Source organism: Talpa occidentalis, unplaced genomic scaffold, assembly GCF_014898055.3.
Source record: "Talpa occidentalis isolate TD23 unplaced genomic scaffold, MPIMG_talOcc4v2.1 talOcc4.12, whole genome shotgun sequence".
Lineage (NCBI taxonomy): Eukaryota > Metazoa > Chordata > Mammalia > Eulipotyphla > Talpidae > Talpa > Talpa occidentalis.
Window position 1 is genome coordinate 97209852 of NW_023601212.1, and position 15364 is coordinate 97225215.

The following is a 15364-nucleotide window of genomic DNA, read 5'->3' on the forward strand; positions in this document are numbered from 1 at the left end:
GACTCAGGACACTCTGGTCTCTTTTTCCATTGGCCCCTCCAGCCTCCCACCTTCATCCTCCAGGCAGCCCTCCAGGTTTTCAGATGGGGAAACTGAGTCTGGAAAGAAAGGTAGTCCTTGTCTTTGAATGTCCTTTCCAGGGGCAAGAAATTCCAGGACTGTGGGTCAAAATAACATTGTTTAGTAGTCTGGGTGAGGGTGTGTGCGTGTGTGTGTGTGTGTGTGCGTGTGTGTGTGTGTGTGTGTGTGTGTGTGTGTAGGGGGGTTGGACTCCTACAGAGTCTCCTACAGACCCAGGGATTCTATGTCAGGCAATAGAAGTAAGAAAAGAGCCTCCCTGGTAGCGCAGCGCTGTGAAGTTATCCGCATCCTCTGCAGCACGAATTCCATCCCCGCCGGCCAGGGAGCTACCCACACTGCGCGGCAGACCTCTCCTGTCTCCCCGGTGCTCCCCTCCGCGGTGGATTTCGTCAGTCTGCCTGTTCTGCTCCCCACTCTGTCTCTGGTGAATCCTCTCACCCCCTGCACCTCTGGCTTGTACCCCAGCTCTTGTATGCATAAATAAATAAATCTTTAAGGCAAGACCATGTGTAAGCCAGCATTTATTGAGCACTTACTATGTGCCATGCTCCGTGCGCATGACCCACAGCCACCCATTTCCAGAAGGGGAATCTGAGGCGGGAAGATTCAGGACAAACCACAAACCTAAGCGCGGGGCTTCTCAAGGGAGGCGCAGGATCCCAGAACCCTGGTTCTCCGCCTCCCCGCGGGGAAGAGCAAACCCGGGGAGCCGGGAAGAGGGGGAGAGGCGCGCAGGGGAGACCGGCCACCAGCTCCGCGGAGCTCCGGTCTCTCCCTCCTCCTGCAGCTCAGCCGACGACTCCGCCCCAAACTTGCCCAAACTTTGGCGGCGCGGCTGGCCCGGGCGGGGCAGGGAGGGGGCGCGGGGGCTCCTCCCGGGCCCCGTCCCGCTCTCCGGGGGCCCCCCACCCGCCCGCCTCCCGCGGTCCCTCCCACTCCGCTCCCGGCCCTGACATCACCCGGAGGCGGGCTCGGGAAGGAGGGGACCGGGGTGGAGGCTCGGCGGCCGCGAGGGAGGAGGGAGGGCGCGCAGTCCCGGCCCAGAGCTTCAAAACAGCCCGGCGGCCTCGCCTCGCGCCCCAGCCCGTCGGTCGGTCCGCCCCGCGCCGGTGAGTGGGGGCGCGCCCGGGAGGCGCGCGCGGGGCGCGGGCGGCGGCGGGGGCCCCGGGGAGGCGCGCGCGGGGCCGGGGGCGCGGGTCCCTGCGGGTGCCGGACCGCGCGCAGCCCCCGCAGCTGGTGGGGCGCAGGGCGGGGCCGAGGCCCGCGCGAGCCGCGCACCCCCTGGGCCTCCCCCAGATTAGGAGGGCGCGGACTTCCTGCCTGCGCCGAGCGCGCTCGGGACCCCGCATTCCACCTCCCCACCCCCGGACGGCTTCCCCTGCCTCCTGCGCCGAGGCGGGCGGGAAAAGTTTGGGGAGGAGTCAGGGCGGCTCCCTCGCCCCCGCCGACTTCACTCCCCGGAGTCCGGGCCAAGCCCCTCGGTCTCTTGAGGGTCCCCCGCGCCCCGGCTTCAGCCCTCGGGCTCGCGGAGTTGGGGGGACCAGCGGCGCCCAGCCTGGGGCCATGCGTCCTGCGGGCAGCGCTCCCCTCGGGCCCCGCGGCGGTTCTGTCGCGCCCCCCAGCGGCTGGGAGCAACTGCCCTGGGCCTGGAGAGGTTGGGGGTCCCGTGGGCGCTACTGGGACGACCCCTCCTGCTCCCCACTCCCCTGTGACTTGGGGGACTTCGAGGGCCCCACCCACGGCTTCCAGCAGAGTGGAGGCTGCAGCTCAGTGCAGGGACTCTACACTCCTCCCAAATCCAGGGTCCAAAATACATTCTAGGGAGGCCCTAATTTGGGGCTGACATGGGGACCTCATAAGTAAGGGCTGAGGGGACACTCGCCCCTGAGGGAGACTCCCCCACAGAGCAGAACCCTCCCCTTGGCTCCAGAAGCCACCCCTCACTTGAAAACCGGGCTGAGGGCTCAGTTTCAGGTATGGGGAAGGGAACTCACTCCCCTCCCAAGCTCCAAAGTTGCATTTGCGGGGTGAGGTGGGGTGTGAGCTTTTAACTTGGCGGTGTGTGAGGTGCGAGGCCGCCCTGAGAAGTGCTAGGCAGGGGGATCGAAGGGCGGGGGAGATATTGTAGAGGTTGCTCCTGCAGGCAAATTCAGAAGCAGGTTATGAAAGTTGGGGAGGGTCGGGTGGGGTCAGGCCAACAGGTGTGGCGTTTCTGTTGAGGAGGATGAGCTCTTTGGGTGTGATAGTGGTGGTGGCTACGCAGCCGCGCGAGTGTGTGAGAGCCCCTGAATTCTACACCTGCAAGCGGTTAATAGGATCAGTGTTTTATGTCTCTCACTGCAATGTACAGAAGTCCCCAGCCCCGGCCTCCCTGGTCAGTTAAAATCCCAGGGAACACTTGTCGCTGGCCACCTCTCCTGAGTTTGGCCTCCAGGTAAAGAAGTGGAAGGAACACAAGGAAGGGACCTGGCCCATTTTCCAGGCAGTCTGGCGGGGCAGAGAATGGTCATAGACGCTGGGGGGCATTCGCTGTGTGCTGGTGCCCATGCTCTCCAGTTCCCCCAAAGCCTCACCTGAGCACCTCACCTGAGCGCCTCACCTGAGCGCCTCACCTGAGCTTGCCCAGCCCTTCTCCCAGGCTGCAGGTGGGGAAAGTTGAACCAGATTCTCCAGGTCACTGAGCTAGTAAATGCCAAGAGCCAGACTTGCCACCTCCATGGGCTTCCCCGCAAACGCCCCCCTTTTTCTACTTGGTGATGCCCTGTCGAGTTTCGGGAAATGGTGAGAGACCCTTCTGGGGAAATCAGGGCCCCAGTGCCTGCAGGGGCCTTGGCAGATGCCAAGCCTACAGCCAAGGGGGAACAGGAAGGTGCAGGACCTGTTTTCCCACTGAAGGTTTTGGGTCTTGGCCTCCACCCCCGCGGGGAACTGGGGCGTGGGGGTGGCAGGCAGGGAGCCTGCGATGCAGCCTGGAGCCTTCTCTGTCCCTGAGTGGGGAAATTGAGATGCGCCTGAAATCTGGGGACAGGTATTTGTGTTGGAAGCCACCACAGAGGTGGCCCTCAAGGGTGGGTGAGGGCCACGCCAGGCTGGGAGGCTCAGGGAGGGCTGACTGCCCCACCCAGAAGTCTGGCAGGGCCCCAGATTAGGACACAGCTAATAAGGGGGCCAACCAGTCTCCTCCGCATCTAATTGTAAATACAGGCACATCCATTCCCCCCCCCTCCACAACTGTAATGCATGCGTGCACGTGTGCACACACACGCACACACACACAGAGCATTTATAAGGCCCTTTCTGCCTGGAGTGAAAGAGAGTTTCACCTACCTTGCTTTTCTCTGCCTAAGTGTGGCATCTCCATGGCAGGAGCTGAAGCCACGGGCATATGCACACTCTGTGTTTTCCAGTAGCAGGTGATTCATGGGGAGGCCAGGTTTTCCCCCTGGTACACTCTGCCTCCCCTGCCCACGCCGGCCTTCCTGGTTGATGGGGGCAAAGCCAAGGCCAGCTCTTTGTCACAGTGAACTCCGCCAGACATGACCAGGAAGGGAAGTCTGTCCAGACAAAAATAAATGAATGCCTTTCCAGGCCACATGGATGGTGTTGGGTTGCTGGCTGGCTGGCAGGCTCTGCTTGGGAGGCAGGCGTCCAGCCCCTCTGCCGGGGCGGGGTGTAGAGGGCAGATAATTGTGTGTGTGTGTGTGTGTGTGTGTGTGTGTGTGTCTGTATGTGTGTGCTGTGGACAGTAGGGCAATGACTCAGGCTTCTGGGGCTGGGGGTGGGCTTTTTCCAAACACTGCAGCTCAGAATCAGGGTGCAGAGCCACACCCGATGGCGGGGCGTGGGACTCAGGATCAGAGCTCTCCCAGAAGCCTGGGGCCAGGAGTCCTGTGCAGGAGAAAGGGCTTGGGAGTGCAAACTGAGTTTGGAAAGAGGGTGATTGGCAGCAGCAGTTGGATCGGGGAGAGAGGGCAGCTGGCTCCGTGGGCAGATCTGGAGGCCGGGCTCCTGGCTGTTGGCTTCAGTTTGTCCGAGGAGGGACTGGGGGTGAGGTGGCGGGAGGAGGAAGCGCTCCTCTTGCCCCGGGAGTGGTGGTGTCTGCTTCTGGCGGGAGTTGCCCAGAGTGTGATTTCGGCAGGGCCTACCTTGCAGGGGAGTGGCAGAGGCATCTGGCTCTGGTTAGGGACAGGCTAAAGCGGGGGAGTCTAAAAATATCAGAGGCAGAGCCACCCAGCCAGAGAGCCGGGCTGGTAACCCAAAACCCTGGGCGGGTCGGTGGTGGTGACGCCAGCACTCGCCAGCACTCGCCTTGTTGTGTTCCAGGGTCACTTGGGCATTCCAGGCAGCTAAGTCTTGGCAGAAGCCTGCAAGGGCGAGAGCTCTCTGCATTCCGGGCAGCCCTGGGCTAAATGCGGAGAATGTCAGGGGCATAAGGGTCTTAGAAAGTCCCAGGGAGGTGGAGGGACTCGCCTGAGGTCAACCAGCAAGTTGGCAGCAGAACCAGGCTATCTGTGGGTCAGGGACTCAGTGCTGGGGAGCTCAATGGCTGGGCAGTGGTCTGTGGGGCTGCGCAGATCAGGTCCCCAGGGGCTGTGGCCCGTGTCATCCAGCCAAGTTCACAAGCTGTTGGAGCAGGTTCAGGGAGCGGGTCACGCCGAAGGGAGCACCGGGCCCTGGGCACAGCTGTCAGGCTCTGGGGCAGGATGCAAGGAAGAGAGGGCTGGAGGAGAGCTGGCTGAATGAGTCCCTCCCTTCTGACCGAAAGAAACCCTTGATTTTCTTCACGCGGTATCTCCTGATTGTTGACCTGAATCATGGACTTCCCCCCTAAACTTCCGGGGCCTCATCTTCCACGGGAGCTGGGCTTCTGTCCACATGAAAAGGAACTGGGGATGAAGAGATTGCCCCAATTCTGGCCTCCATGTCATTCTCCCTGTCCCAATTCTGGACAGGGAGAATGACATGAGCTTCTAGAAGTTTCTAAGGGCTCTTGGTGCAAAAGCTGGAGGAGGCGTGTGATCCTTGGCATCAGAGTCTCATGAGATATTTGGAGGCAGAGCAGCTGTCACCTTGCAGGATGTCGGATGGACCAGCCAAGTCCCTCCTTGCTAACTGCTGATGATCTGACATCGAGGAAGTTTGCCCAATAAAGAAGTCGGTTGAAGATTTTTCTTTCTGACACTGGTGACAACTTCCATGACAAACCGCCTTTCCTTAAAATGAAGTTAATATTTTTTTGCATGGTATGACCTGGAGACGTTTTGTTGATCCAATTCTAGTGAATATTTTCCAAAGCATGTTGTCACTGGGGGAGCAAAAGTGAACTTTAAGATGTTTGCAGCTGAACATAAAACAGAGGAATTATGTCTTTCTTCTGGTTGATTCTGAGGGGGAAAAAAATGTAACTAGAACATAGTCCATAGCTGATGTTTTAAATTTTATTTTTTTTAAATTTTTTTTTAAAGATTTATTTATTTATACATGCACTGGGTACAGTCAGAAGCGCGGGAGGGTGAGAGAATTCACCAGAGCCAGAGCGGGGAACAGAACAGGCAGACTGACGAAGAAATACACTGCTGAGGAGAGGCAGGAGAGGTCTGCCGCGCCACGTGGGACCCTCTCGGGCGGCTGGGGATCGAACTGGCGCTGCAGAGGCTGCAGGCAGCCCCACAGTCCAGCGCTCAACTGCTGCGCCACCAGGGGAGGCCTTGTTGTAAATTTTAAAGTAGGTTTTAAATAACCAACGGGTTTCATCACTAAGCACAGGTGATCCTGGGGTTTATGGTCTGAGTCTTCGGCGACTGTGTCTTGGGAGATGGCACAACACGGCTGGGGTGGACGCAGTTCACGTCTTTTGACAACGCCACGTGTCCTAACATATCCGTGAGCTCCCAGCTCCAGCTCCTCTGCAACAAAGAAGTACCCGAGGTTGCCTCCAGACTGAGATCTACCACTCAGCTCCTGCGGGGCGTCCCCTTTGGGGAATTGATGGTGCAGCCGATGACCTTGGTGGTGGTTCTGAGGACCGGGGAGTTGACCTGTTGATGTGCCTGGAAGTGGCTTGAGATGTTTGTGGTTTTCTTGAACCAAAGGAAGGAGGAGGGAGCGGCTGGCTTGTCCTCTTGATGGGTGTTATTAAGTGACTGCAGTGAGCCGCTCCAGGCAAAGGGGAATTTCTCTCTTCAAAGGAGGTTCCAGCCTAGTGAAGTGGATGATGAGTCTGGAACGTGTGCGCTAGGACCAGGGTGATAATCAGGGAGGCTCAAGGTCCTGCTGTGCAAGGACTGGGAGGGGCTCAGGAGAGTCCCTGGAATTCCACACCCCTGGCCTCCCCTGCAGCCCTGGTCCTGGTGGGCTTAGAAGGGAAAGCCAGAGAAAGGCAGAAGTTGCTGGCAGCCACCCTGGGGGCAGAACCGGGTCAGCAGAGGAAGGCTGAGGTGACGGGGCTTCCCTGTGCATCCAGGAGAGCCGGGGTAAAGATGCAGGTGTGAGGATACTCTCAACCGACACGTCTACCCATCTCATGACGGAATAGGTGACAGAAGTTAAAAAGCAAAGTTTCATCCAGGCGTCCCAATATGGAAGGATCTGTAAAGGCTGCTGCATGTTTTAAAAAGCAAGTAGCAAAGCAACATGTGAGAAAATATACTATTTATGTAAAATCAAACAAAAATGAGCTACATTTCTTACGGCCTCGTATATCTGACACCTACACAAGGGCCACTGTCTGGAAAGAGACATCAAAATGGAACGGTGTGCCTCTGATGAGAGGGGGATGGAAGAAATCAGCCAAGGGACTCCAGTCTCACCTGCAGCGAAGAGAATATCTGCATGCGCTACCGCGGCACCTGCAGCTCAGTAATAACAGTTGTCTTCTCTGAATTCTGTAAGCAGTGCAGTTCTGCAGGTTTGCAGCTGGGGATCTTTAGGCGATGCGTGGTGGTGACTCTGTAGACAGAGACTAGTTTGGGGCCTGGCAGTAATCCAGGGACAAGGTAATGAGGACCTGGCCCAGGAGGTGCTGCGCACCACCCCCCACTTTGGCCATCCCACTGGGGATGCCTGATGGGCTAATGGGTTTCCCATCTGGGTGCTGTTAACAGATGAGTGGTGCCTTGGAGAAAAGGGGGCAATGGTGCCTTTGGGGTGTGTTTGTGAGTTAATAGGGATGTTATGAGATCACCAAAAAGGTGTCCAGGAGAACCCGGGAGCGGGGGCTGGGGCTCTGAAGACAATTCAGAGACCCACATGACTGCGGGCATCTGTTTTAGGTTGGTGTTTGACAGCGGAGAAAATGACTTAGATTTTGCCATTACTATCAATAGTAATAAATAATAATTACTAGTGTAATTATTACAGGGTTTAAGGGGGCAAAGCAGTTTGAACCCTCTGAGCCTCTGGGCCGCAGACTATTACTAGCCTGTCCTATAATGAGAAAAAGTGCAATCTTTAAAATGTTGCTTGAAATCACATCGTGGCTGTGTTAAGGTCCGAGCCTGACTCTGGGGCCCCACGGGCCCTGCGCTGGTTGATGTCCCCCCGTCCTGTCTCGCTTTTTAGGGACCGACACCTGTGTGCTCCTCTTGAAATAATCCTAGTCCTTTGGGCCAAGGAAGTCCCTTTGCTACGGGGGTTTTGGTGGCGTCCCGGATGCCTGGCTTCTCCTCCAAGGTCAGCCTCTCAGACCTGAGGTTCAGGCTTTCCACGAGCTTTTCCACCATCAGCCTGGGCTCAGAGGACAGACCTACCCAGTCCTGCCTGGCCAGAGCCGTCTTCACCCTCATCCTTTCAGTGCGTGAGGAATGGAGAAGGGCCTTCGGGGAGCCTGCTTCACACAGAAGCCTGGTGTCTCGGTCTTGTGTCTGAATCACCCCACTATTTCTGATGGTCTGGATTTAAGCAACTGAGTGCAAGGGCTGGTGCCCCAGGGACCGTGGGTGCCCAGGGCATCCCAGCACCCAGCACCGAGCTAGGAGCGCAGTAGAGGCTCAGTCTCTGATGTCTGAATAAAGTGGAAGGAGAGTCAGTCACCGGCTTCCCTGATCAGAGGACTGAGACCCCAGGGGAGCAGTTCCAGGAAGAAGACCCCAGGCCTAGGGCGAGCAGGTGGCAGGGCTGGTGGGGGGCTGGGTCTAGGGCCTGGGGGGCTTAACTGGGGCCAGGGTGGTTCCTCCCTCTCCCTCCAGCTGTTGACTCTGCCTGAGCTCCATCAGGCTGAGAGCCCGTCAGCATCCATTTATATCTGGGTGAGAAGGGGTCACATTCTTCCCCGCCAGAGCCCAAAAGAGGCCTCCTCATCTGCACGCCCAGATGCATCCGCACAGCCACAGGCATCTGGAGGATTCTGCAGGCACCGGAAGCCATGGCCAGGGCAGCCCTCTCCTCCATGTTCAAGCGTATGAGTAAAATGTCAGTCGCTTGGCAAGTGATACTGATTTTCCATTTATGGTGCGATACATACTTAAAAATTAATTGCGTTAAGCCGGTGTGTTTGAAAGACAATTCTGGGTGACGTGCAGCACAGGTGTCCTCAGACAGGGCAGACGTGGCTGCCTGTGTAGCTGACACTACGGGGGCGCCCCAGCCCGGTCCCTCCTTCGGGAGGTGGCCCCGCCACCAAGCCCTGGTGTCCGCCCTCCTGCCCGCTACCGCCGCCCCCCATGGCAGTCCTCAGAAAATCGCCTGGCACCCTATGCCGGGCTCTGCCCCTAGGGAACCCCACCTAGGCTGGTGGTATTCAGGGGTCTGAGGTGAGAGGAGCCGGTCGATTAGAAGCCTGGCGCCCCCCACAGAGGCGAGGCGATCTGCGGGCCCTGAGCCGGGACTCTGGGGCAGCCTGGGGGCAGCCCGGGGGCAGAGGACATGCAGGGAGTTTCTTCCTCCGTGTTATGAGGCCTCGGTGCACCGTTGTCTCTCAGCCTCTTGGTGCTGGGAAAATAGTCGCCTTCCCCAAAAGCCGCCTGAGAAAGCATTTATCCCGGCTCCCTAGCCCCAAGCAGCCTGAGAGAACCCCAACCATCGGCATCGAATGCTTCATTTTCCACCCATGTCTAAATAGGTATATGACACGCTAATATAGGATCTAGAACAATGTACACACTCTGTAGGCATGTGTGTGCTCTGTGCACACGTGTTTGTGTATGTGCTATGTATTCTGTGTATCCAACTGTGTTGTATATACATGTGGGTGCACTTATTATGTGGGCACACGTGTACACGTGTTTGTGTGCATGTATGGTGTACACTGTGCACATGTGTGCATTGCATATATGTGTGCATGTGTGGTGTATTGTTGCACATGTGTGATTGTATATGTATTCGTGTGCGAGCATGTGTGTGTGTATATCACACGCAATCTGAACCCACGCTGAGTGGAGGCAGCTGGTGCTCACAGCATCACTGAAGGGCTAGTGGTTGTTGGCATCTTGCGGTTCACTGAATCAGTGGTGGCTTCTGACACACTGACCTGCACCCCAGCAGCTCTGGTTTAGGGCCTGGAGTGTGGCCGCTGGTGCGCCCCCACCCCCCTTGCAGCCCGATTCTGTCCACCTGCAGCTTTGCGGCCACTTTGTGCCCTGTCCCTGTGCTTCCTCTCCCGTATCCTAGAGCTATGGGCCTCTTTAGCCAAGGTGGGCGTCCCTGAGTCGACTGCCCCATCCCCCCTCTGCCTGGTGGCATGACCCTACCTGGCCCCTCCACCCTCTGTTGCCTCATTTTTAAATGGGGGTTGTAATGAGCCTAAAAAGATACGATTCTAATCCTTGAATGGAAAGTGAGGCCCCTCCCCAGAGAGCTCTCCTGCTGAAGGGAGGGGAGCCCCTGGGAGCAGAAGTCCTGAAAGGTGACCAGCCTGCACCCTGTGCTGGACACGTAGGACACAGCAGTGACCAAGTGGACAAAGTCCCTGCCACAGGGCCTGGTTCCTTCCAGCTGGAGTCTGCAGGGTTCATCCATGTGCAGGTATGGGCTCCTTTTGATGGCTCGTGTCTACTCCACGGGGTGGACACGGCCCATGTTGTTATTAACCCGCATGGCTGATGGACATTCAGGTCGTTTCCACCTTTTAGCCATTGTGAGCGAGGCCGCCATGCACTTCGTGGGCACGTTCTGTTGAATGTGTGTTTTCCTTCCTCTGGGGCACACCGTAGCCGGGATTGCTGCATCCTGTGGTCACACTGTGTCTGAGCATTTGAGGATTAGCTGGACTGCCCCAAAGCGGCTGACCATTTCAGATGCCAACCAGCAGTGGGTGAGAGGTCCACTTTCTCTGCCACCCCCCGCACCCTGCCTGTCCCCAGTTTTAATTCATGCCCAAGTCTGTCTTAGTTTCTTGCTCCTAAGAAGCTTCCACTGGTGAAATTCCTATAGGCCTAGAGGAGGTTGAAGGGGTCAGGGGCCCTGGATCTGTGTGAGGCCCCACTAAAGGCTGGGGGACAGGCTGGGCCTGGCTGAGTGGGCTGGCTGGGGTGGCAGGAAGGGAGGGCTCGTGCTCTGTGCTTTCCTGGGAGGGGACCACCAAAGACAATTTGAGTCAATGCAATAGAGAACCCCATAGAGTTGTGGTTGCTGCAGGGGGGTTCTCCATGCTGGGGTGATTTGGGGTGGTGCTGGACTGGACATGAAACCCCCCCGGTGAGAAAAGTGGTTCCTTTCTCAGTTCTTTCAGCAGGTCTGATTCCACAAAGGGAGATACTTAGCTGGTGCTGACGTGTTTAACACCCCTCTGGCTCGAATTTTATCCCTAAACCAGAGAGAGGCGGCTCTTCCCTCAGCCCTTTCGCAGACAGCAGCCTTGATCCAGAATCTATTTTCACAGTCAGTTTCTGTTTGATTGTGATGCTGATTTTGCATTTCCAGGGTGGAAAGAGATCTTTTATAACTATGTGTATTTCTGTTAGAGAGTGACTTCCTTCAAAGCCAACTGGGAAGTACAACCCCTCCGCGATCTGGAGAAGGTGGTAGGCACATGGCTGAAGTTTGGAAAACCTTGTTCTAAAGTCTGGGGCCCAATAATCCGTCAGGAGGTGGTGATGTGCTCAGTCCTAGGGCACAAGCAGATGGAGACTGGTGGCTGGAAAATAATCCTAGTGGGGCCTGGGGCAGGGGTGTCCTGCTCGCTCAGACAGCACCGTCACTAAGACTGCATGAGCCTGAGACCCTTGTTGTGTGGCTTCCGTGTCCCGATCCCACAGCTGGAGAGTGTCAGAAGACAGTGTCATCACAGACCCATAGTGGGAAGGCTGAGGTGTTTGGGGGAGGGGTTTTTCTTTGTAGCCCTCCCCCACCCCCCACAGGCTGTGGGGGAGCTTACTCGGTGATTCCAAGTTCTTGTGGGGGGCGGGGGGGAGGGTGTCCCTGGGGTGGGGGGAACATCCCCAGCTGGCTCAGCATTTCCCCTGGCCTGGGTGTTTCATGAAGGGACTCCCTTCCTGTCGTTTCCCCACAAATACCCAGTTAAGGGACATGCCCTGCCAGCTATTGGGTTAGTGGGTTTGTGCGGGCTGGATACTCTGATGCAGAGATGCTAAGTCAGGTTCTCCAGGGAGCAGAACCAATAGGGTCTCCCTCTTCCTCTCCCTCGCCCTTCCTTCCAATAATGTGTGGGAATATCATCACACCTGCATGATAGATACGCACACATGTGTATAGAGAGATGAGTATGGACCGATGATGGATGGACGGATGGATGATAGATTGGATAGATGGTGGATGGATGGATGGATGGATGATAGGTAGATAGGTAGGCAGATAGATAGATAGACAGACAGACAGTTAGGCAGATATATTGGTTTAAAGGGATTGGCTCATGTAATTATGGAATGTGGCAAGTCCCACATCTGCAGAGTGGGAGGCCCAGGGAGACCCAGGGAAGTATGAATATTGCAGCTCAAGTCTGAACCGGTCTCCTGGCTGAATTCCTTCTTGCCTGGGGGAGGTCAGCCTTTTGTTCTAGACATGCCTTTACTCGTGGCACGAGTCCTGCCGACATCACGGAGGACAATCTGTTTGTGTGACAGTCCACTGATTTCAATGTGAATCTGATCCAGAAAACACCCTCACAGAGACACCGTGGCATGGCCAAGTCGACACATGAAATTAACGCTCATACATGCTTTAGGTGGGCCAAACATATATAAACTTAAAAAAAAAAATAAAGAATCCCCTTTAAGTCATTCCCTTTTAAATTCCCGTCTAACTCTTCAAGGAGAAAATTCTCGGTTTTGTGCCAATATGTCCTTAAAACTTCCCAAACACGTGTGACATCCTGTTGAGCAAGAGCAAGCTGGCCTTGACGCGGGGTTTTCAGCAGCAAGTTTCTCACTGGAATTTCATAAACGGTGTTTCGCCGTCATTGTGTTTCTTTCCCCAGCTTCCTCTATTTATGGCAGGTGACGCTGTCTCTCCATTTCAGTCGTGAGGGATGTGGGGCTTCCTCGTGTAAAGGGGTACGCGTGAAAAAGTGGGTAGGCTGCTAGTGGGGCTCACGGATGTCCTGAGATTCTGAGGGTGCTGCAGGAATGACCGATTTGGGGGAACATGGACTTAAGCGTAACAGGGACGGTGCCCGTAACGTCCGTTGATTGTCCACACGCCCTGAAGTGACCTGTTGCCTGTTTGAACTTTTCTCCCTGTAGAGACAACTCTAATGTCTTATTTCCACTCCATGGCTGCTACCCGAGAGGGGAGGCGGTGGGCAGGGGGAGAGGATGCTGGCTCAGTGGGAAAGGAAAGGCCTGGGGGTGGCACCTTGACCACGAAGCTGGCTGTGATTGGTGCCTGCAGCAGGCACTGACTCTGCGCCCCGCACGGTCCTCAGCACGGTCAGTGCAGTCTCCTCAGCAGTCCTGGGATGTAAGCAAAGCATTGATGCATCCACTTGACAGATGAGGAGCCGAGGCCTGGGTGGATAAGCTGCTAGCCCCCGGTGCAGCCAGGCTGGCTGGCTGAGCACTTGCGGTCCTGTGGGCATTTCCACGTTGCCCTTCGTCTCTCCTGCATTATCTTACATGGAGATAGAGGCCTGGCTGAGTTGTAGGTCGTGATTCAGTCACTAACTTGCTGGCAAAGTCCATCGCCAGCAATGACAGCTCTTGCCACTTAGGAGAGAGGAAAAGGCTGTTAAAGTGAGTGCCAAGGACCTCTGGGGTTTACTGGGACATCACTCTCCGTGGCGCCCTGGAAGGAAAACGTATCATAAGCTGATGGCTGTGGAGATGGGCAATGTCCTGAGTTTGGCGCCTGCCTGACCTCCTGCCACCTAACTCTAGTCTGCCTCACCCCCACACCGACACGTGTGCCTGCAGGTCACTACCAACCCCCTCTGGGCTGGGTCTGGGTCTGTCAGGCAGTGTAATTATAGGAAGCCCTTGGGGAAGCGGGCAGCTGCAGGCTCTTCAGTGGATGGTGCCAGGCAGCGTTCATTGTCTGGATGGCACTTACCAATGGTTCTGCAGAAACTGCTCACAGCCCAGGCATTTGGCAAGTATTTGTGGAGTGAGTTGGGGCTCTGGGGCTAGGAGGGTAGCTAAGACATGATGGTTTCTGTGGTTTGAGGCAGTCTGAATCTAATGGATTCAGTTAGCTGAGAGTATCAGTTAGCTCAAGCTGTGTAACAAACCGTCTCTGAACACAGAGAGACAAAGCACATGAGGTCTGCCTCAGGATCCACACAGAATCCGCCAGGATTCAGTAGGTGAGGAACAGACACTATCTCTTAATAGGAGGATCTGATTTGCTATTTTTTTTTAAGATTTATTTATACAAGAGCTGGGGTACAGGTCAGAGGCGCGGGAGGGTGAGAGGATTCACCAGAGTCAGAGTGGGGAGCAGAACAGGCAGACAAACTGAAGACACTGCTGAGGGGAGCAGCGGGTGAGACAGGAGAGGTCTGCTGGGCCATGTGGGTAGCTCCCTGGCCAGCCGGGAAATGAACCTGATCTGCAGAGGCTGCGGTCAGCCTCACAGTGTGTTGCTCAACCCGCTGTGCCACCGGGGAGGCCCCGATTTGCTAACATTTTGTTAAAACCTTTCATGCCTGTGAACATGAGGGATACTGTAACATCTTGCCTGGTTTTAGGGGTCAGGGTAGTGCAACCTCTAGAATGAATTGGGGGTTAAGGGATGTTCCCTCTTCTTCAGTTTTCTGGGAGAGTTTGCGTAGAGTTAGTGATCCCTTTTCACTCATTTGACCAAATTCATCAGTGAAGCCGTCTGGGACTGGACTCAGCAGGGAAGGGACTCCAGATCCTTATAAACATTCTTTTTCCCTCCTCTTTGGCCAAGCTGGAAAGAAAAGTCTAGTTCCGTTTCTTGACTTTGCTCTTCCCCTCTGCTGTCTGGCTCCTCAGTCATTCAGTCGACAGTCATTGAGCTTCAACTATAACCAGGCACTGTCCTAAGTGCTGAGACACCATCCTGCACCCCACACCTGCAGGGAGACCGTCCCCGGTGTGCACAGCCACATCATAACACAACCACACTGTGGCACTAGGGTGAGAGAAATAAAGAAGGGCTTTAATTTAGTATTTCACTAAAATCATTACGAAGCTTGTCAGTAGCAAATTTTCCTCCCTGAGGACTTTCTAGTCTCTCCTCTCCTGGCCTCTGGGTCCCACCACTGCTGTTTTCTCCTGTGCCTGCCCCTCGTCTCCTGCACTGGCCTTCTTCTTCCACCTCTCTCTCCTCTCAGCACAGCCCCCCTGGCTCGCACCCACGTACACCCCTGCACACATCACGACATCAGCCCTGCTGCTCCTATCTCCTGTTTTCTCCTGAATGACATTACCAGTGACCTGGACACGTCTCCACCACTGCAAACCAGGTGTCTCTAAAGCCAAATAATCCGCTTCCCTCAGCCTTCAGAGGGGCCAGACTCACAGTGTCCACATCAGTGCAAGCTAAGGCCCTGGGTCCTCAGCTGGGCCCCTTTTGCCTCCACCTCCCACCCACTCCCTGCCCGGCCGTAGTCTAGACCCTCAGCACTTCCCACCAGGCTCCAACAGCTGCCCCGATTCGCCTCCTAAGCCACCCTCCCAGGTATGGGATTGCTTTTCTGCTCAAGTGGATCTGAGCACTTTCCAGCTTAAAAGGCCTCCCAGCTCCCCACTGCCCCAGGATAACATTCATACTTCCAGAGTCCATTGAGCTTCTTGCCCAGCAGAGTTCTGGCTGGGCTCTGGGCCCCGCTCACACTTGTGTGCCCTCTGCCTGCACTCCCCACCCTACCCTGCCCCGCTGGCAAACTGCCATCCTCCAGGTTCCAGCTCAGATGTCGCTTCCTCCA

The 15364-nt window shown here is 56.1% G+C and overlaps 1 protein-coding gene across 1 annotated transcript in view; it reads left to right on the top strand.

The window, feature by feature from the left end:
- The first annotated feature begins 1127 nt into the window (after positions 1–1127).
- The window catches only part of EMP2 (epithelial membrane protein 2), a 34808-nt gene continuing 20571 nt past the window's right edge, over positions 1128–15364 (top strand). Inside the window, exon 1 of the mRNA XM_037507614.2 lies at positions 1128–1190. The gene's annotated coding sequence lies outside the window, so the exon portion shown is untranslated. The remainder of the gene's footprint in view (positions 1191–15364) is intronic.